Raw genomic sequence first — 21,933 nt, 5'->3', positions numbered from 1 at the left:
CAACAAGCACTTCCAAGTTCTACATGCATGCATACGTTAAGTGCATAACCAATTTTATTTGGCTTTTTACGTAGGTGCCAATAAAATAGGGCTGCTTCAACTCAATGCTTCATTTGTGGATGCTGAATAGTGCTGCCGTAGTCTCGCTGAGGGATCAATAAACGAGAGAGGAACAGAGAGCAAAGGCCTTCAAGAGAATATGTTCCTCAGCAACTAATACTGAATATTGGCACTTGGAATTCCCCCTCTAGCAAGGCGTAAATTCAGCGGCAGATCAGACAAATAAAATTTGAATAACTGTACAGCAGGGAAGCCCCAGGTGGCCCTAGTTATTCACAACTGATAAGTGATGCCAATGGCAGTGATAAGCCAAGGGACAGGAAGACGCAAGAACCCGCAAAAGTAAATTCTTCAGGAATAACTCGAAAGCAGTGCTCATTTCGCAGCGGCGAGAACTTTAAAATGAGGCGGCGCTTTTAACTACCTGCTTTGTATGTTTGTTAGACTAGTCACATTGGGTTTTTTGAATGGCAGTGAACGGCGGTGGAGAAGACAGAACCTGGTTTCGGATTGTGCGCCCTCCTTTCCCTTTGGGACGCTTACATAACTCCCTAATCAGTCATTTCACAACTCCTCCTGCCAGATGTCATTGTGCGTACGATACTCAGACTGCCTGCTTTCCCTGATGGGAAAAAGTTACTGCAGCTAACACCCGTCAGCAGCGTCCTGATCAGTGAGGCGGAGATTGGCGTCCCTTTTAGACACAGCGGGGAGCCTGCGCTTCAAGGCAACAGATATGCTTGCGGGGGAATATGGAAGACCGAGGCTGGTTTCAGACTGACTGGATGCGCAACTGTCGGCTTACACTTAATGTTTTACACTGAGGGACTTCTCTAAGAGACTTCACCTAGAGAAGCTTGACTGAAGCTGTGTGTAGTGCCAATGCTCCGTTGTTGAAAAGGACAAAAAAAACCATGCAGAAATAGTACTCATTTTAGGGTGCTTTTATAGATTTTGTGAAAAAAAAAACTAAGACAACAGTGATAGGGTTCAAAATTTGCTTATTTTTGCAGAGGCATTAAGCATAGAAATACGCCAGAAATACGGCACTTGTTCAATGCATTACTGCAGGCCATGCAAATAATATGGAAAGTGCTCCAGAGCACCTGTGAATCGAAATTCCAGGAAAAGAAGTTTCCCTCAAGCTGTGTGCGTGTGTGTGTGTGTGTGTGTGCGTTTGTGTGTGTGTGCCTATGTGTGTGTGTGCTGTGTGTGTGCCTATGTGTGTGTGTGATATGTTTTTGCATATGTTTGTGTATGTGTTTGTGTGTGTACTGTATGTGCGTGCACATGTGAGTGTGAGAGAGAAAAAGTAGAGAAAGAGAGATAGAGCGGGGAGAGAGAGAGAGAGAGAGAGAAAGAGAGAACGACAGAGTCCCTCCAGGTCACTGAACACTGAAAACCCATGTTTTAATAACTGTAACAGATGATAGCAGTTTCCACTGACTGCCTGAAGGATAGAAAGAAACACGCAGACAAATGAGATTTTTCTCAACTGCGCAATTTATTCACACATTATTCAAAGCGCTCACACGTTCTGTTCATAACTCATTCAGACTTCTACAAGGCTTTGCGCCCCGCTTGACTGACTCACAGATGGATCTACAGGGTCTGCAGACACTGAGTGACACAGTTAAAAGGGACTAAGGATAATACAACAGTACGGGGGGGGGGGGGGGGGTCGCAGGGAGAATGTTGGATGGATGTCTCAAGGGTTTATATATCAGCAAAGGTCCTACTGCAATTGTGTGCGTGTGTCTAGTAGTGCTAAAACACAATTTTTCCCCCCAATTTGGAGTGCCTAATCGTACTCACCCAACAATACTGTCCGCAGTCTCCACTGTTAATTTGAGAGGGCTGAAGCACGTGTCGGCACTACTTTTTCCACACCAAGGTCGACAAGTCAGGCTCACACAGACATGAGTCAGAGGAAGTTGACCAATCATGCGTGGCCTTGTAGTCAGCGCTGGCCCGGTACAGATTCAATACCAGACCACAGGGCTCATCCATGCACTGGAGCAGTGCCTTAACAGGATGAGCCAGCAGCAGGCCTTTGCTTATGGAATGATAAATAAGCAGTCCTTCACTTATGGAACAGTAAATATATTTCACTCCCTACAAGTGTCAATATATACTTTAAATAATATAATTACTTCAGAATAATTTACAATATATCCCAGTTCCATAAAGGTTCAACAATACTTTATGATAGTTTTCAGATATGCTGATAACGAAATGTCAAACTTCTGAGAAAACATCTTGGTGCCTGTGAATCACAATGATATAATAGTACCGTTTTCATCCAAGTGGCCCAGTCTGGTTCAGTCTGGTCACAGGGAGACACAGATGGGGCTGCTCTCCTACATGTCTTCACACCCTGTAGCAGCAGGTTTCCTGCTTCCAAATCCCATGCAGGACAACAGCACCTGTTAAGGAAGTATATCATTTCTTGATTGTAGACAAATGTTACAAAACAACTGGCTTCATAGAGTCTGCTTTTTTTGCGTCTCACCAAGGTTAAAAAACATCATTGAAGGATCTCCAAAGGAAAGTGGCTAATCTCACTTTAACGGAAAAAAAGACACCTTGTTGTTACTATGCTATCTATGGTTGTTACGGCACAATGAAGCTGTAATAGAAATAGTAACAGTAACTGGCACAAAAGATCAACGGAAGGCAGTAAAACATTGCAGAGACAGACTCTGAGCTTTTCTTTGATTTGAGGTTGATGTTCAGCTAATCTTGCCAGTTATTGCTCTAAGGGTTACCAATAGGAGGGCCACCATTGTGACTGTGTTCTTTTTCCCCATTGAAATAAAGATCAGAGCCAGTGTGCTAAAACCCTAAATTAGGGATGGGAATTTTCATAATTTTCATGGTTCAGTTAACTGGCTAAATGTAATCGATAAACCGGTTAAAAATAAAAAAAAATGTAATGGGCTGTACAAACATGCTCCAATAAAATTTAATTCAGGATAAGCACATTAATTAGATATGTTACTGCACAACAGGGGCATAATTTAAAAAAAAAAGATTTATTTTAGCAGTTTTTAGCAGTGTATCACCAGTAATATTATCAAACAACAACCAATATTTTGAAGGCATGACACTGACAAGGGGTGAATGCATGAAAATGGCAAACAACATAGGCTACCTGTAGACAGAGTTGCTGGCTAATATGTGACGTTGTGCTTGTTGAAAAAAGGGAAGTTGCGGGGTTGCGGTTTTTGGCTGGTTTTAATAAATCTTGTCGCTCGTTCGGATGGAAATGTAACAAGCATCCTGTTTCTCCACATTTATGGCGAGCCTAATATAGTTATTAAGGACACTAGCTTGCATTTTAATGTTACAACTCTCAGCCAGTCTGCAATCGCAAAACCCCATATACTATCCAATAAAAATCCTGAAAAAAGGCCTAAAAAATATCTAAAAAAAAAAAAAAAAAGCTACCACTTGTCAATCTCAACTTGTCAAACAATTTAAGTCATTTGTCATTGTAATTTTTCCCTTAAAACCCATCTAATGCTGTTTTTTGTTTCATTTACTTTCATTCATTCATTCATTCATTACCCTAACCCGCTTATCCTGAACAGGGTCGCAGGGGGGCTGGAGCCTATCCCAGCATACATTGGGCGAAAGATAGGAATACACCCTGGACAGGTCACCAGTCCATCAGAGGGCACACACACCATTCACTCACACACTCATACCCACAGGCAATTTAGACTCTCCAATCAGCCTAACCTGCATGTCTTTGGACTGTGGGAGGAAACCGGAGTACCCGGAGGAAACCCACGCAAACACGGGGAGAACATGTAAACTCCACACAGAGAACCCAGGACCTCCTTGCTGTGAGGCGGCAGTGCTACCCACTGCACCATCCGTGCCGCCCTCATTTACTTTCAAATTTACAAGAATATTACCTATTGTATCTTTAAGCTAGCGGTGTGCCATTCTGAGTCACAACAGTATAGTAGGTAGATTGGTTAGATGAAACAGCAGTCTATTTTTGACATCATTTTCACTAATGCATTTGTTATTGCAACTCATTAGAGTTATTTGTGGCAGCCCTCACTTTCAATTTCTGTTTCTACCATTAGACTCATTAGCTCCAACTCGCTTCCCTCTGGAAATCATAGACACTTGTCAGCATTGGTCTGGTGGCCGCAGATCACAATTTCCTACATTGTGTGGAATCAACACTAGTATAATAGTGGGGAAACTGCAACTGCTCAATCACTGATGCTCTTCTCTTGACTGAGTAATTACTGATACGTAGCACAGCAGGAACGAGGAAACTCCATCACTGAAAAAAGGGGTAGGAGTGCAGCTGTGTCTGTTACATAACTTACAGGAAAAAATAGAGACAGACAAAAAAATGAATCATCTCTTGTGGCGACTGAAATAAAGTTGATTCACAGAAACAGTCATGTGATTCAAATTATGGTCCGCAAATGTTATTGAAATACAAGCTCCACAAAAAAGATTCACCCGTATCAATTTTTGTGTTGTATGTTTACATCTCAATTCACAAGGTAGCCCCGCCTGTATGAACACTGACTTTTCCATCACTTTTAAAAACATTTGCATACAGTGTTTCATTCAGCCCCTCCATTTTGGAATTAAGCCCATAGTAGAGGGATTATCTGTTCTAACAATTTGAATACGGTCAGTATCTAAAACACATAAAAAAGCAAAGCAGTTTAAAATAATACACTTCTCCAACATATTTCATTGAGAAAAAATACAGCACACCCTTTTCAAATAAAAAAACCCTCCAAAATACCGTACAATGCAGAGTTAAAATTGTAGTGACTCATTTTTAATTTTCATATTCAACTCGTTATCATAAGCTTTCACAAACTAACGCCCATAAATCACCACAGCTTTCTTTCTGGAACTCTCTTAGCACTAGCTGCCCAGTTAGAGCTGAGAAATTACTGAGGTGATGCAGGTGTTTGTTGAATCCCAACACTGTAATATAATACCTAAACTAGAAGCACACTTGTCCATACACTGTAGAACTGTTTATAAAGGCAAAACCTTTAACTTATTAGCATTTTAGACAAATTTAAGAGACAAGTGAGAAGGCTGTTAAAGTGCCGCTGAACTCTTGTGCAAGGTACTTAACCCAAATTGTTTCTTCAAATATCTTGAATTATAGAGGAGCAGCTAAGAATTAAAACTAGCAAACAATGTAAATCACATATGCTTTGGATGGGGGGGGGGGGGGGGGGGGGGGGCTTCTAAGCAAATAAATCATGTGATCTAACCAAGGCCCCTAAGTCCTCATAACAGAGTGAGTGACTCTGTTATGAGGACCAGAAGGTAGGGTCTGCACTTTTGGAGAGTATTTAATTGGTTCCAATACACGCAACAAGCTCAGTAAAGCATGGAAAAGCATTGTAATCCAGAATACTAGATTTAGTGGTGGATTGAAAGAAATCTTTCTTTCATGCTCCATGTCACATCCATCAGAACATCTTCTTAGAATATGCAGAGAATTTTGGTGGTTTTTACATCAAAGAGGGTGTTATTTTACATTGGAAAGATACCCCTGGATTCAAGAAACTTTTGTCCTTAACCTTAACAAGCTCAGCAATTACCGAAATTCGTTTGTCAAGTTAAGCACAAATGTTGACTGAACTCAAACGATCATTCCCCCATGCTTGAGGACAAGCAGCAAAAACAAGACACTAAACACTTTTCTGGAATGTTCTGAAGCTTCATCTTTGTTTTTACACTTCCAGTACATCTGTAGCTACAGCAGCCCATTACTGCTACTGTGAAAGCACTTCAAAACTATAATTTTCATGTCTAAATTACTACATTTCACTATCTGTAAAGGTGCATGCATCTGTGATATGAATTAGAAGCACAGGTTCTCCCTTCATTCACTGCCAGGAGGCCAATAAAGGGTTTTTTTTCCAAGAAAAACTCATCAGTATGAGCAACACGTCACTGGAACAGCACAGACTTTTAAGGCTCAAAACCGAGTATGGGAAAACGTGATCTGAAAAAAAGTTGGATATACCATGTGAAAATGTAGAAAAAAAGCATGCTTTTCACAAGACAGACATGCAAAGCAGTGAAATATTTATGGTTGTAGTTTTTGAGTCCCGTGAGAATGCAAAGTAGAGCGTAAAAAAAAAAAAAATTTTGATTTGGCCTTTGGGGCTGAAAATGAATATGCAGAGTTATCATCCCAGCCTCTACTATGCATACCTTTGAAACATGACAGTACATGGAGAGGAACTTGCTTTGAGGCCCTCTCCTCAGGCTCTCCCAGTCAAATGAAGTTTCAGCTTCAGCACCTTGTAGGGACACTACTCTATACGGTGCACTGTATACAAATAACTACTGTATTTTTAATAAAGCAATATTATTATACATGTGCAGCAGAATTAGTTCACCAATCTGGATCCACTCAAAATTTGGTGTTCCCTCCTGCAGCCAAACAGAATGTACTGATAAAACTTTAAGTCCTGTTTAACTGGCTGTAAGCAATGATAAAGTGAGGAAATCACAAGAAATAAAAATATAAACTGAAAATTGAAAAGAAAAAAATTGTTATCCCGACATATTTTCTCAGTTGAACATTTTCTTAGGTTCATTTGAGTTTTACTGGAGTAAAAGTAGGTTCATCCAATGAAGCATTTTTTCAGTGAGAAAAGGATGTTTCATTATCTTTCACTATTCCAGACCTCAGACTCAAGAGTTAAAATTAATTCACTAATTAATAACTTGGGAAAGAACATGAAAAAAGTTTATATAGCAGTTGTGCCTACGATATGAGGATGAATGAGTAATTTACTGGCCATACAATTCCACAAATTTAATGCAAATACAAGTGATGTACAGCAGGTTTGTCGATCTACAACACTTGGGAATCTTTTGAGTTTATGTTTGCATTAATGGGCACCCAATTTGCAAATCTCCCCACTTGCATGAATAACTAAATGGATCTCTTATCCTCTCTCTGGTCGTTTTCAAATTAGGATACAACCATTTCCTTCATTTTGGACATGATGAAAACATCTTGATTTGCATTGCAATCTTGAAAGGGTTTCCAAATCGCCATGCAAATTGACACAACACCTGTGTGACAACAGCCAGAGAGAGCCTCAGTTCAGTTAGAGGCTCAGATCAGTTTGAGACTCAGTTCAGTTAGAGACTCAGATCAGTTTGAGACTCAGTTCAGTTAGAGACTCAGATCAGTTAGAGACTCAGATCAGTTGGAGACTCAGATCAGTTAGAGACTCAGTTCATTTAGAGACTCAGATCAGTTGGAGACTCAGTTCAGTTAGAGACTCAGATCAGTTAGAGACTTAGTTCAGTTAGAGACTCAGTTCATTTAGAGACTCAGTTCAGTTAGAACCTCATTTGTGAGCCTTATCTCTGCAGGCTTGTTATCGGCAGGTGTCTGCTATTTATGAGTTCAGCTGAATCTTAAAATGGTAATGTGGAGAGTCCAGCAGGCAAATGTTTCGTGAAAAAAAAAAACATTGAAACATTTATTTGAACATTTTTGAATCCATTTGAAGATTTTACTTTTTGCTTTTAGCACTTTAATGGGCTGGCTCCGTCGTACATGACCGACCTCTCCCCTTATGTCGCTGAGGTCCTCAGATCCATTACTCTTCCCTGTTCCATATTCCCGGTTGAAGTTAAAGGCTGTGGTTTTTCAGTATTTGCCCCAAGGCCGTGGAACATCTTACCATTTAACATACGGCCTGTCCCATCCATCTCCCTTTAATCGAGACTCAAAACTCACCTAGCAAATGTATAGGGTTTTACAGTTTGGCCTGTGTGTTTCATGGTTGCATATGTATATTTCACATGTATATTTTGTACAGCACGTTGGTACAACTATTGCTATTTACTACATTTGATTAAAAAAAATAAAAAAATACTACTTCTCCAATTTTGGATCACAGGACTGCAATATTCCCTAACAGTTCAAGGGATATGCACTGTTAAAATGGCACAGCTAACCACAGTTTTGCTTTGTTACACTCAGCAATCCACCAGCTACGCAGTGCAGCCATTGCAATTGATGACAGTATAACTCACATAACACTGTATAGCTCTCATTTCTTGCATGTGAATTATTAATGACTACTTTTAAGCTGTTATTATGATACATGAAACATGGGATTCATTTGATATTACTGTCACTGATGTTCATTGTACCAACTGATGTATTGTAATTGTTCCCTGTATTCAGCTGTCATTTTTTTCAATCTCGAAAGTGTTTCATAACTTTATAGCTCTATATTCCTGCCAGCCCTTAGCTCCAGCAGCAACCAGAACTGGTTCAATTTACTGTCCCCTAGTGACAGGCAGAATGCTATTTTCAGAGTCAGGGAAAGTGGGGTGGACCAGTTCTTTCACATAACTCACATTATACACGACGGCATGAGCTTACCATAATCTAATCGTAGGAGGTCGAGATCACTTATTGCTCAAGTATGCCTAGAATCTGAACTAATGTGTCTTTCTATAAGAAGAAGACCTCCGATGTTTATCACGGAACTAGCAAGTGGGGCATCTGCAGGACAGAAATTCATATTTAGTGAAACCGCCATCTCAGTCAAGGTTTCATTTCCACAGAAGCCTATGAGAACAGCGGCCGTCAGGAAGGGGTGTTTGCGACCTGGTTTGCAGAGGGGGGGGAAGGCCAGGGGAAGTCCCTGAGATGGGGAAAAGTGAGTAAGATTACGCTGCTCCAAAAACCCACCTCCCCCCTAAACACTGTTTTGAGCCATGCTCAGCGCTCAGGCCTGGAAAATAAAGCTAGGGTTCAAAGACCTGTGCACAGTAACCTGCGGAAAACATCAAAGTGGATGTGACAGTTAGGAAACTGTCGCCCGCTCAAATGTCAGAGTCTGTAATGCTGACCTGTTCCTGTTTAATGATCGCTTCATGAGGGCTTCACTACCAGGTCTCATGTAAGCAGTTTGTCTTCATTGTTCAAATGCTAGGTTTGAAACAATTACATCAACAATTGTACACATTGTTTTCACTATTATCCTTCTTCTTTATAAATCACGATTATTAAATGGCATATGGGGTTACTTTATTGTTATTTAGACCGGTGGTTTAGACCAGTGGTTGGCGATATGATGTACAATGTACATTGACATCATTATAATTTCAGCAGCAAAGATTTTCCATGCAAATTGTGTTATCGTCCTTCAAACATTTCTGAATAACTCCTTGTGGTAAGAATGCTAACCAGCTAGCATACTAACCAGCCCTGCCAACTTGTCATGATATTTGAAATGAAGGCGACTGATTTTTCACTACAATGACGAAATGAACAAGTGAGTAAACCTGTATAATATTTTCCCCAGTGCATTTATTCACCTTTGATCGCTGGCTGCTAGGCATGTTATAGTTTTGTCACAGTACAAAGAAACATACTGAAAGATTCTGTTGTAACCACAGTATCAATGAGTAGCACAAACGCAATACGATGAATGAATAGAATGAATCAATAATATTGTGTTGACCCTTACCAGCTACACACTTACCTTATCAGAAATACACTGATGTTAGTTATTCAAATGTTCTAAACATTTAGAGAGACCGTTCAAATTTATGATTTTTTACAAGAAACTAACAAAAACCTCTGCATATTAATGTGTAATAAATGTTACTTTGGTTATTAGCCATATTAGCGCAAAATACGATGATATGAATTGTATACCGCCCACACAGCTGAACAGCCCTATGCTGTTTCGCTTTAAAGTTAACATGCGTGGTGTGTACAGGTTAAAAAGGTCAAAAAGTACAGTGACTCACCTATTAAAATGCCCAGATTAAGATGGTGGGTTTAGGTGTAGCTTGCACATACACTTGCATAGTTGCCTATGCAGCTTTATCGTAAAGAAAAGTACTAAAGTCAGCATCTACCTATGATCTAAGGGATTAAAAAAAAAATGTATTCACAACTGAACTTGCTCATTTTGATCAAGCAGTACACTGATTTCTCTGCAAACAAGCACAGTGATTTCCAATGCTGCTAATACTTCTACTGTCTTCTACTTTACTCTTCATTTCCAGGCATGGCTTCAGTGGGGGTAAATCGCTCCAAATGACCAGTTTCTGTGACTTAGTCGAACACAGGGAGAACAGCGTCACACATCTGGGCACAGGAGATGGTACTACTAGCTGATGCATTTAACCAGAAAGAGATAAATGAATGAATGAATGAATGAATGAATAAAAACAACACCCTACTGCTCTGTCTCAGTCTATATTCTCCAGGAAAAAGTTTGTCATCTTACACATGATACCATGATACAGACTTGTTCACAAGCCATTATAAGAATCACTTGTAAATTGCACCTAACCTCTCCTCTACTGTATATTTTATAGAATATTGTTACTATGGTAATTGCATTGTGTTCATTGGAATTAGTAATTCAGTCAATGGCATTTTGCAGTATTACATGAGTGCCATAAACTACTGATATAAGCATGGAGGAACCTCAGCTGAGGACAGGAAGTGTCAGATATAGTTATATACGCATGTTCTCTAACCCCAAGCATTACCACAGAGCCCGCGGAATGTTCTGTACAAGCGGGCCCCAATTTAGGGTGGATCACGTCGGAACACAAAAAGAAGAAGTATGGAAACTCGAAACTGCACTGCTTGTGTACGTCTTGTTCCTTAACGTCTGCGCGTTGAGCACGGTTCATCAAAGCCTGCATTGGGGCGGCTTTAGGGTATTTCCGTTGTTGTGTCCCCCCCAGTGGAATCTCAGAATCCCAGAGTGTGAGTTTACCTTTGATAGGGTAGGCTAGGTAATTTCTGGCAGCGTAATTTACCTCCTCTAAGGTTACTACTTAGCTGTCCTGCTTGAGAGTGTGTGCGGCAGGGGCTGCCACATCACCCCCATATCTTGCCAGGTCACGTGACACTCTTAGGATTTATCCTCCGTTTTGAGTTTTCATTCCAGATTTTGTGTGCACCAAACGGGTTGGGAAATTAAAGGTCCAGCTAATTTCTAGCTTCTCTCTTAAAAATAAATCTCTATATTCTGACCCAAAATCTTCAGGACAATGCATATAATTACAATGAACCTTGTCCTGAATTTGTACAAGGAGCTTACTTCATTGTCTTTGCTTGATGTGCCTTAATTTATTTCTGTTGGGTGAATTGCAGAACACACTCCAGAGGATTGGCACAGGAGGTCAGGGTATGGTTTGACACAATTTGCCTGAAAAAATAAAACAGTAACTGCCCATCAAAAATGGCAGCAAATGTCGCCCTTTTAGACAGTGGGGTCTAAAAGTCAGATACTAGATGAAGTAAATAAACAGACAATTTTGAAATGAAAGTTACTTCAAAGCTTTGCAAGAACTACTTGAAGACCAAAGAAGAGCAAGGAGTGCTGCACAATCCACAACCACCTGACCTCAACCCCATTGAACATTTATGGGGGCACTTGAAGACTGACAAAAGCCAAGCATTCAGTAACATCACAAGATGCCCTTTGAAACATTGTCAAATAATGCTGGGATAACTTGGATCATCAAGTTGCATGGAGTCCAAGAGAGCTTGAGTGCATGTTATCATTAAAGCTGGGGGACATACCAAATACCAAGAAATTCTGAAATTCGTGTACTGTTTTCACAGATTCTGACCCAAATTGTTAGGCTGAAACTATAATTTAGAAAAAAAAAATGCACTTAGGATGACTATGTTTAGAACAGCACTTCATGTGTATTTTACTAGTTATGGATGTGATGCTTTAACTTGTGGAGGAACCTATGCACTTGTAAGTCGCTTTGGATTAAAAGTGTCTGCCAAATGACTAAAATGTAAAATGTAAAATGTAGTAGCATTTTCACTAGTGGTTTCAGATTTTGGACTTTTGAGAGTAAGTTTTTATAAAGCTCTACAACGTCCACTGTAGCTATCAAATGTGGCTGAAACTCTGTGTTCATTGAGACGTGACATTGAGCAGCTGAGAGACAGAGACGCCTGTGGCATCCCCCATATTTGGGGCGCTGGTTTCCCCACCAGAGCCCACTCATGGAGTTTCCATGAAACAAATGAAATGATGCCTCCTGTGAAATGATGTCACTAACATTGCGCTCTCTGAAATAAAGGTACAGTTTAAGTACATTTTTGTTCTTTCAAGACAAGCTGAAATCAAAATGTACCTTTTCCCCAGTGTAGGCAATTCTTCAAAACCATACCAACACCAAAGTACATATTCCAAAGAATTAATACGATTGCAATACAATACCAGAAAACGAGATTTTATGAGATTTGATGTCATTGAGTGCCATTGGGCTTGTATGTTGATTAAATGGCCTTCAATTCTCTGTTTCCCTTCCAATCAATATCCTTTTCACACAACTGGGGGCATTCTCATTTGATGTGCCCCTTCTCATTCGACTTCAGTCAAATTGACTCCCGATCAAAAATTCCACCAAAAGATCCGCTTCACTTATGTATACGCTATATCACGGAAGCTAGTGCTGCTCTAATTTCCGTTTCAGCTTGTCTTTAATGAACAAGTTTGCCAAATGTGCAACAATGTTATATTTGACTAGTAATAAGTACCTTTTCCAAGCAAAAAAGATAATTATGCATGGCTGGAAATTGTATATACCTATAAGGCAACACCTCAGTTACAAGCGTTTGTGCTTTTTTAGGTGCTTTCTTGTAGTTTCTGAGACTGCACTGTCATGCAGGCAAATGGCAAAACATAGAGAAGTGCTATAAACTTTACAACAAGCTTTAATTGCTCTAAAAGAGATCCATATGTTAAGTTAATACATTCGGCAGTTGACAGTGTTGCAGTTTGCCACAAAGTGATACACTCCATGATCACAATGCACAATCCAGTCTCCTTACTAAGGAATAGCAAAGGCAGTATGTTACAATTGCCTAGCTGCAGCTTTTCGCCAAAGCTAATTAGCGTTGATTAGACTAAGCAGAGGGCAATCCCCCCCAGGTGCAATGAGGGGTTAAGGGCCTTGCTCAAGGGCCCAACAGCCGTGCAGATTTTAACGTGGCTACACCGGGGCTTGAACCACCAACCTTCCGGGGCCCAGTCACGTACCTTCGCCACTAGGCTACAGGCGACCCAGTACAGCCACCCCGTGTCATACTATGTGCCAGTTCCTCCAATCATAGGAGCTGGCCAATTACAGTATGGAAGCGATATTTAGGATAAGCGGGAATCATTTAAACAAAGGCAAAAGGAAAGGTATTCCTGCTTTTTCAGCCCATTATATTCAGAAGTAAGTAGGCCACCTATTTGTGGGGAGGAATCTATATAGGACATTTTTCATATGTGACATCACTCCACAAGACAAATCATTCTTCTTTGCGGCATTTGTCATATGTGGCATCACTGTTAAAGAAAAAATCCTTCTTCTTAGTGCATGGTATTAGGCCGTATTATATAGAGTGCAGATGCCCAAAAGCTGACGATTGAATGATTAATGATATATTCTCCACGTGTGCCTTTGTACTAAGAGTCCATAAAACAACTGGAAAATCATGTTTTGTTTTCTGACAGCCCAGCACTTCTACGAGCGCTAGACTTTTATGTATTAAATTACCGATTAATCATTCGAAAATGAACGGATTTTGAAACTTTCAGCTTTCTGACTCAGCAGTTGCACATGGGTTTATCAGCGATATATGAAATCAGAAAAGCCTAGAACTGATCGATACCCCATCCAATGTAGATTTTTGAGCATCCAAAAACTATGAGGAAGTACACAATGTGCGTGTGGAGTGCATATTGAATTCTCTGGTCTATGGTTAGATGACTAGACTTGTAACAATGATTCACTGCCTACATGTATTTAAATAACCAGTGATTAATCAGCGCAGATGTTCAATATAAGGAAGACTGAAAATAAAGATAAGTCTTCCACTTCTATCTCCATCTTCCATCTCAGTGATTAATGTGTATGGATCCTCTTTATTAGTATAAAATGGAGCTTGGATCCTATCTATTCTTATTGACTCCATTGTGAAAGGATAATAAACGACAGAGCCAATAACAACTTATAGGATCCAAACTATTTTATTCTAATAGAGAGGTGCTTGAATTCGTAAACAGTAAAAATTGAGTGAGTTAAAGTCATATGAAATTCAAGCTTTTATCTTTTGATCCTTTGAGAATCGGGCCTTAAATGAATGGGTTGAAACTAGAATTACAATTACAATACGCCAATCATCTATTTTCATTAATGAATTGTACTCATTGAGCCCTATACAGCCAATTAATCAAAATAATTATATTGTACGTATATGCACTTGCCAACAGGCCTTTGACTCCTGGCAACGTAGACACTTTAATATTCCTTATAGTACAGAATAACTATTTGTTTTCCACTGTGGTGTTTTATTTATTTATTTTTTAAGATATTTTTTAGGCCTTTTTCAGCTTTATTGGACAGTATATAGTATAGAGAGACAGGAAGAATGGGAGCGAGAGAGAGGGGAAGACATGCGACAAATGTCGGACGGTCGGATTCGAACCGCCGACGTCGCGGCTCGCAATGAGCATGCGCGCCACCGAGACACCCCATGGTGTTTAATTTGTGTATTGCTTCTCCTGACTAATTTTCCTGTTGAACTCAATGGAAAAAATATTCAGGAGGAACTATTCTTGAGGTATCAACTGCAGATCTGGCAGCAGCACAGCCATTTAAGCTGACAAATGTGTACACATAAAAAGTGCTGCAATTACTACATGGTGAAACCAAAATCTATAAAAATACCATTGAATAAAAGCTCTGAGTCTGCGCTTTGACCATATGTTAATTGTTTGATTACAAACACAGAATATATTCAATCAGATGCAGAAGAACGCATTTTTATTTATAAAGTTGATGACAGTATACTATGAGCAACTGTCAAAAGGAAATCAATTTAGCTCAGAGCATTCTTCCATCTGATGCCCCTCTATTTTTGGATTGTCAATGCTTGATAGGTATAACCCACTGCAATAAAAGTGGCACACAAGTGAATCTGGACTGCATCATCTATTGCCAAATCCTCAGAGAACACAATCCATGCAACACACACACATACACACACACACACACACAAAATGTCCCCTCTGGTTTCTATGTCCCCGCTTGGTGGATGTGTAATGACACCATGGTCCCCTGTTAGATAGGTAGATAAGTGCCCGCAGACACGCACACACACAGAGACAAAGCAGAGGTGCTTGCTGTTCTATCATCCATCTGGAGAATTCCAAACAGTTACCTCATTTGAGGTGTGAGCTCTGCGGTGCTTGCCTGTGATCTGAATAACGTTGCCTCAGCAGGGCTCAAAGCTATGGGCCAACAGGGTAAACAGAATGCAAGTGGGGTCACAGCCTTAGCGATTCAGAGCAACGGTGTGCAAATAATCAGGAGATGAAGAGCGAATTATGCTGCTATTTGAATATTTTATGCGGATTTCTTCACTTGCCGTCTTAGAAAATGTAATGTTACGGTTTTGCCCCAGGCAGGCTGTTCGTTCAGCTCTGGTCTGTTACCTTTAATCTTTCTTTGCTTCCCACAGCTTTTGACTGCCAGCCTTTTCAGTACCTCTGCCTAATAATCCCACGGAACGAGCAAGAGAGTCGAAGAAGAAAGGATAAACAAGCAACGGTGAAAATGTGCGAAATACTGAGTATAATGAAAAAAGAATCATATCACACTACTGCCATTATGATTCGTATTACTACAGTGGATGAAAAATAGAATAACAATCAGTGAAAGACGCTATTCCATGGTTATAGGCCAACCAGAAGCTGACAACTGTCAGTCAATAAGGGGACTCGAGTTCTTTCAGTTTGAATTTGAACACCCTGAAATGGAGAAAACTTCAAAAGGTAAAAAGACTTGTTTGTAAAACCAATGTGGTTACTACTTGTATGTGGAACATGAAAATACAGTCCAGAAACACTACAGAGGGAAACTCTAGAGGCTATCTGCTATTTACAGACAACAACTGATGCTTGACTGAGCGCACAGGGACCTTGATACAGGAACGACAGAGTGAGCTCTGTGAATACAAAACAGCAACAAAAGAACTTCTGCTTCCCTGGGCCCCGGTGAGAATACTCTCCGAATGGGGAATCCCACCAGACACCGTGTTCCAGCAAACAGTCACCATGATTACAGGTGTTAATAATTTACCGTAAGTTTAGCTGTGTTTTGGGGATTCGCAGCCGACTATATGCCCCTGGAGTTACACGGTGAACAACAGGGTAATGCTTTACCTCACATTAGACTATCGGGTGTCATAACTGATTATGACAGCTTATTACAGCTTGTGACAGATGCCACGGCACCGACACGCTAATGTTTGTAACAGCTGCTTTGAAATCTGCTTTGTAAAACGCAGTTCACACATTATGACAATTACATAACTATGATCTACTTATCTTAAGTAATGTAATGTGCTGTTAATAGCTGGTAATAGCGGCTGTTTTGTCATGATTGTGGCAGCATTATGAAGGCCTTATGAAGTGCAAGTAAAAAAAACAAAGAAAACAGGCCAAAAGGATCTAGCTGGAGAATGTGTGAGCACCAGTGGCACTGGTTACTTACAGGACCACACTGAAAAGCAACTGGAAGTACACTTTATTCTCAATTAGATGGTCTTAAAAAATGACAGTAGTCAAAACAATGTAAGAATGCAAATGTCAATATCACATACTGTATTCAGCAGTCATATCTGTGTCCAACTAAACAAACAAACAAATATGTACTATACTTATTTTTAAGCAAAAGACACATGAAGCCAACGTAAGCGGCATACCACCACCATAATTTAAATATTTAATATAATATTTAATATATGAAGACAATATTTCTCATATTACATTAGTGTGCATAAGTGTTTAAGTGTTAGTAAGACCTCAACTTTCAGAGAGAGAAATAAAAATATGGAGACCATCTGCTCCAAGCCACGTTTGGAATATAATGAGTTCAACATTTTATTTTTTAAGAGTTGGCACTCACCTGCAATACCAGAGATAAAATGAAGCAGCACTGTGCGTACTGGGAAGATAAACTGACTCGACTTTAATTCCTAATATTAACCAGTAGTGTATGGCATATACTTTAAATAAAAACTTTTAAAGTCAGCAATCCCATGCCCAGACATGCACTTCTCTGGAGAACCACATTCCATAATATTGCAGCAAAAGAATAACTTGTAGAAGTGAAATGATGCAATATTATCAGCTACTATTAGACACCTAATAGTTATCCTGAATATATTTTTCTTTTTGAACCACTCCCTACATGATTTAATGTTGTAATTTTATTTTGGATTTGCTTCGCTTGACTTGTTCTACCTTCTCTGCATTCCACCTTCATCTTTCCAAAGTGTAACCAATGTCTCAGAAATGTAGCAAGGTGGAGGCTGGATTTTAATCAAACTGGTTTCCCACCGTGAGGCTTTACTGATGGAACAACCCACACCTATACTCAATACCATTTTCATTCCAAATCTAAACAATTTCATCATCCTATATAAAAATGTGAACTCGGAGACCTTACACGGGTACCCCGTTGTGCACTTCCTGAATACTCTAATTTCGTGGTAATTTCAGACAAAACGGCAGTGTTTTAAAAGGCATCACTGTATTTTTTAATAATATTTTTTCCCCCTTTTTGGTAGCCAATTGTACCCCGTCTAATTCAATTAGAGCTAGTATTAGATGCACCGCCCACACTCCGTCCCTCGGCGGCCGGCAGGAGAGCGACACACCTTCTTCAAGCCATCTCACAAGTCGTGACCGTGATTCCTAGGTGCTCGAGGTGCGGCAATCTACTAACCCTGCCAAGTCCCTCCCTCTGGAGCAGTGAGCCAATTATTGCTGCTCCACATGAGCCAGCCAGACTTGGCTTTTGGCAGGACCTAGTATCGAACCCCAGTCCCCAGTGTGCAACTGCAGCAAACTGCAACCGCAAGTCTGCTGCGTCTTAACCTGTTGCGCCACCGCAGCTCACATCACTGCATTTTCTATGTCGTCCTTTAGGGTACAACATTTTCTTACGGGCTGTAACTATGGTTTCAATGAAAGCAAGGCCCTCATTCTGCAAAACCGCAGAGCTCTGATTACACTTGCGAACCAGATGCGGGTTTGACAGTAGCCCTACTTTAAATGCCAATCGAGGCAATTTAACCGTGCCACTGCAATCCCCAAAACAGACTTGGATTTGTGTTGAAATCTGTCCTTCAAAGTAAAAATGTATTGAGAGGTCACAGAAACTTGGGACACTTAACCCACAGACCACACAGCCCTTGTATATAAACCCTGTCAACAGTTTCAGATGTCTGCTTCCCATTTTCATGTGATCTATGGTTGAGCATCCGTACAGCCTGTAATTTTCATTTTGCGTATTGTTCTACAGCATGATGAAGTTTAGTTTAACAGTGGGAAGGGAAAACGTTGGGGAGTTTTTCCTTGTCACTGTTGCCCTAGGCTTGCTTCTGTGGGGGTTTCGGCCAAGGTTTTCTGTGAAGCATGTTGTGAAAATTGCTTGTAAAATGCGCTATATAAATACATTTTGATTTGGTTTGATGATAAAGAGAGGGTGAACAAATAGATGACTGGTCTAGTCTTTTAAGTTTGTTTGGTATTGTGAACATTTTAGCAACTGTATTGTTTCTATCCAAATACACGTTTCTTTCATATTCTGAAGCTGTGTGTCGCGTGTTCCATTGTTACTTTAATAGCAACCACAATGTCGGTGCCTTGTGTGCTTCATCTCTTCCTGTAGTATAATATATTTTCAGAGAGGCCTCTCTTCCCTACACCGCAAAAAAACAACAAATAAGTCAAGCTTAACACATATTTTAGTCTTAAATTGAGACAAATTAAATCTTATTTCATTTTATTTTTGCCAGACAAAAATATTGCCAATGGGATAAGACACTTAAACTAATTCCAAGATTTGCCAATGGAATAAGAACATTTAATTTATCAAGTAAACATTAACTTTAAACCAAGTTAATACTTTCTACTTGAGAGGAAGAAAAATAAGATCAGAAGTCTTATTACAAGACTAAAACTTCTTAAGTTCTCATTTTTTGCAGTGTAGCAGGTGCTAGACAGAAAACAAGAAAAAAACATTTGAACAGTAATTGCCCAAGAGATTTCTATGTATGATGTATCAAAATAAATCAGATTGGATGTTAAGGTGCCAGTCTCTCTGATGATCGGTTACTAAACTGCATAATTAGACAGGCGCTTGACGGTCTCCATGACTCCCGAGATGAAATGCCTCTGCTTTTTTCTTGCCTGAGTCCACTGCATTTGCGCTCAGACGTTTTAAAATATTACCCAGAGCCTGATGTGACAGGGGACCGTCGGTGATCTATTATAGTCATTCATCACAAGCCAATTCATTACTAATCACAGCAGATTAAAAAAGCCAAGAAAGGGGCTTCTATAGAAATTACTTAGGGAATGGAAGTGTCTCGACAGACTTCCCCCAAAGAGAGATTTCTGAGGGGTGGGGCTTCCTTTTAATTAGCTTTTGGATGCCAGCCCATAGGTGGGCTCTCAGACACCTAAACAAGGATTGGCTGACGGTTGATTGCAGGGCTGTTGAAACAAGCAACGCACCAGGAATCCCAACAGACTTGCATGCATGTAACTGGCCAGAGAATACACTGGAATTGGAATTTTAGGAATTTAAATGAGCCCAAGCACAACAGATGAAACAACAGAATTTTTGTATCCTCATTTGCATTGCATGTTTGCAAGACTCCTGTCAATATTGCCAAGGACGCAACGCAATGACTTTGAACATGGTGACAAAATGCACAATAAACCATATAGAGGCCCCTAATTTCTCACACTTTATTTCTTGGTTGGGCAAGTAAGGGTAATTCATAAATAAGTTCAAATAATATTTGGATTGCACATAGATTTGATACATTGCACAGTAGAGCCACATATTGTAACAAAGACATGTCTGAGCAGTAAGAATGTCCAAAACTCTTGCCAATGCATTCACTGCACTGCCAGCTGGGAAATCTCCAGCATTAACCTACATCACTGGCAGAAATATCATCTTCAGAGCTATATGGGAAAATAATATTGTCTTTGCTAAGTACTTGGTAATGCCTTACTGTCTTCTTTGGCTCAGGGGCAAGAGTCGCAAATCTGTTTGACGAACGACTCGCAGGCATCGTTGGAACTACAGGGATTTCTTTGTTCTTATCTTCGGAGTCCCGGTTTTGCAATGCCGCAGTTGTGGGTGACAGCAGCAGCAGGCCCATTGAAGTAAAACATGGTTTATGACGGCCTCCGTTAGGAATACTTAACACATGTCTGTAGCGTTCAATTACCGGCTCAGACTTACGGCCGTGGGACAAGCACCGTCCTCACCAGCCGCTAGCAAGCAGCCGGGGACTCGCATAGCTTAGCGACCTATTGTGGAAGTTCTTCCTCCTGCCGTACTCAGCCCGTCACATGAATGAAACTACGAGGTCTGAGTCACAACCGCGGGTTTTTACTGGCCTCGGCGCAACTGTTGCCACTGTGGTCAGCGAGGACATGCGAGCGGGGATGTCACGTACAGTACGTGACAGCGAACATAGTTACTTTCCAAAGCGGCCTCACATGACACAAGCATGCCCTGTCGCCTTAACTTTATGTTTGCCAAAACTTTTATTTATCATTTTTAGCTATTTGTAATACATATACTGTAGCTTTGCATTCTTAGAAATTGTTAAGACGCCAAGGTGGGAGATAAACAAAAATACAGTTTGGTCAAAGTGCAATGAAAAGGTCACCTTGTCGCCGCCGTCGACTCTCCTTTAAGAGACGGTGCGCTGACGTGAGTGAACCCATGTGAACTCGTACCACCCCCTCCCACCCGCTCTCAGCCACCATCGCAGATTAGCATTTTGTACCTCTACCCTGAACTGGCCTCTCACAGTTTACAATTTCGGTTCTGCTCTACTCTGATATGTTTGAACGTGAACGCTCCTTTCGCCTCTCTTCCTCGCTCGCTTGCGTATGTATCCGCTCGGCTGGTACCAAAACAGACCTCTTAAACGCTTGACGGAGTTTAGAGCACCTTCCTCCAACACCCCCCCCCCCCCCCCCCCTCTTGGCACTACTGAAGAGTCAGATCACCAGTGGGGCACAAACCAGGTCCTTCCTTCGACAGAGAGGGAGGGCCGGGTCTGATTTAAACTGCTGTCGCTACACATGGCTGGACAGCTGAGTGTCAACGGTGAAGGGTGAAAGCAAGGCTCTCTCTCTCGCTCTCTCTCTCTCTGCGGGGTGGCAGAGGCTTCAAGCCTGGCGGCCTGAGGTCTTTAAAAACCTCTTCCATCGTGTAGGCCATTGCCGTCTGGAACCTGCACCCATAACCCCCCCCCCCCCCGCCACCCCCCCTCCCATCCCCACCTCCCTCAACCGAGCCGGGAGGCCGCTGCTCTATTTAGACACTTTTATTCATTGGCAGCTCCTGCGATATGGGCTCGGAAATCTCAAGCCCAGCTGAGCGGCTGGCCTACTGCCCGGGATCATTCAGCAGAAATCAGTCAGCGGGGTTCAGGCAGAACACAGGTGCCATGGCAGCCTCCTTGGGGAGGTGATGGGCGCTATTAGGGCAAGCCTCACTCTTATCATGTAGTATGGGTAAATAAGCCAAAGGCTCCAAAAGCTGGCACTACAGTCTGCTAAAAACAAGCCCCAAAGCTTTCAATTCCTTATGGAGAACTTAGCATCCTTAGCATCAATCAGGGTGGAATTAAGTTGTGCATTATCAACTGGCAGCACCATCACTGTATCTATAGTAGCAACATACTGTACTGTATGTCCTGTATCTACATGAGCAAAACCCATTCACGAGGCAGAG

At 40.9% G+C, this 21,933-nt stretch overlaps 1 long non-coding RNA gene across 1 annotated transcript in view; it reads right to left on the bottom strand.

The window, feature by feature from the left end:
• Nucleotides 1-1,590: 1,590 nt before the first annotated feature.
• Nucleotides 1,591-21,933, bottom strand: part of LOC133127274 (uncharacterized) — a 61,416-nt gene continuing 41,073 nt past the window's right edge. The window contains exon 5 of the long non-coding RNA XR_009708607.1: nt 1,591-2,486. This is a non-coding gene — a long non-coding RNA (uncharacterized LOC133127274). The remainder of the gene's footprint in view (nt 2,487-21,933) is intronic.

The sequence above is a fragment of the Conger conger genome, chromosome 4, assembly GCF_963514075.1.
Source record: "Conger conger chromosome 4, fConCon1.1, whole genome shotgun sequence".
NCBI classification, from domain to species: domain Eukaryota; kingdom Metazoa; phylum Chordata; class Actinopteri; order Anguilliformes; family Congridae; genus Conger; species Conger conger.
This window is presented reverse-complemented; position numbering and strand designations above follow the sequence as displayed.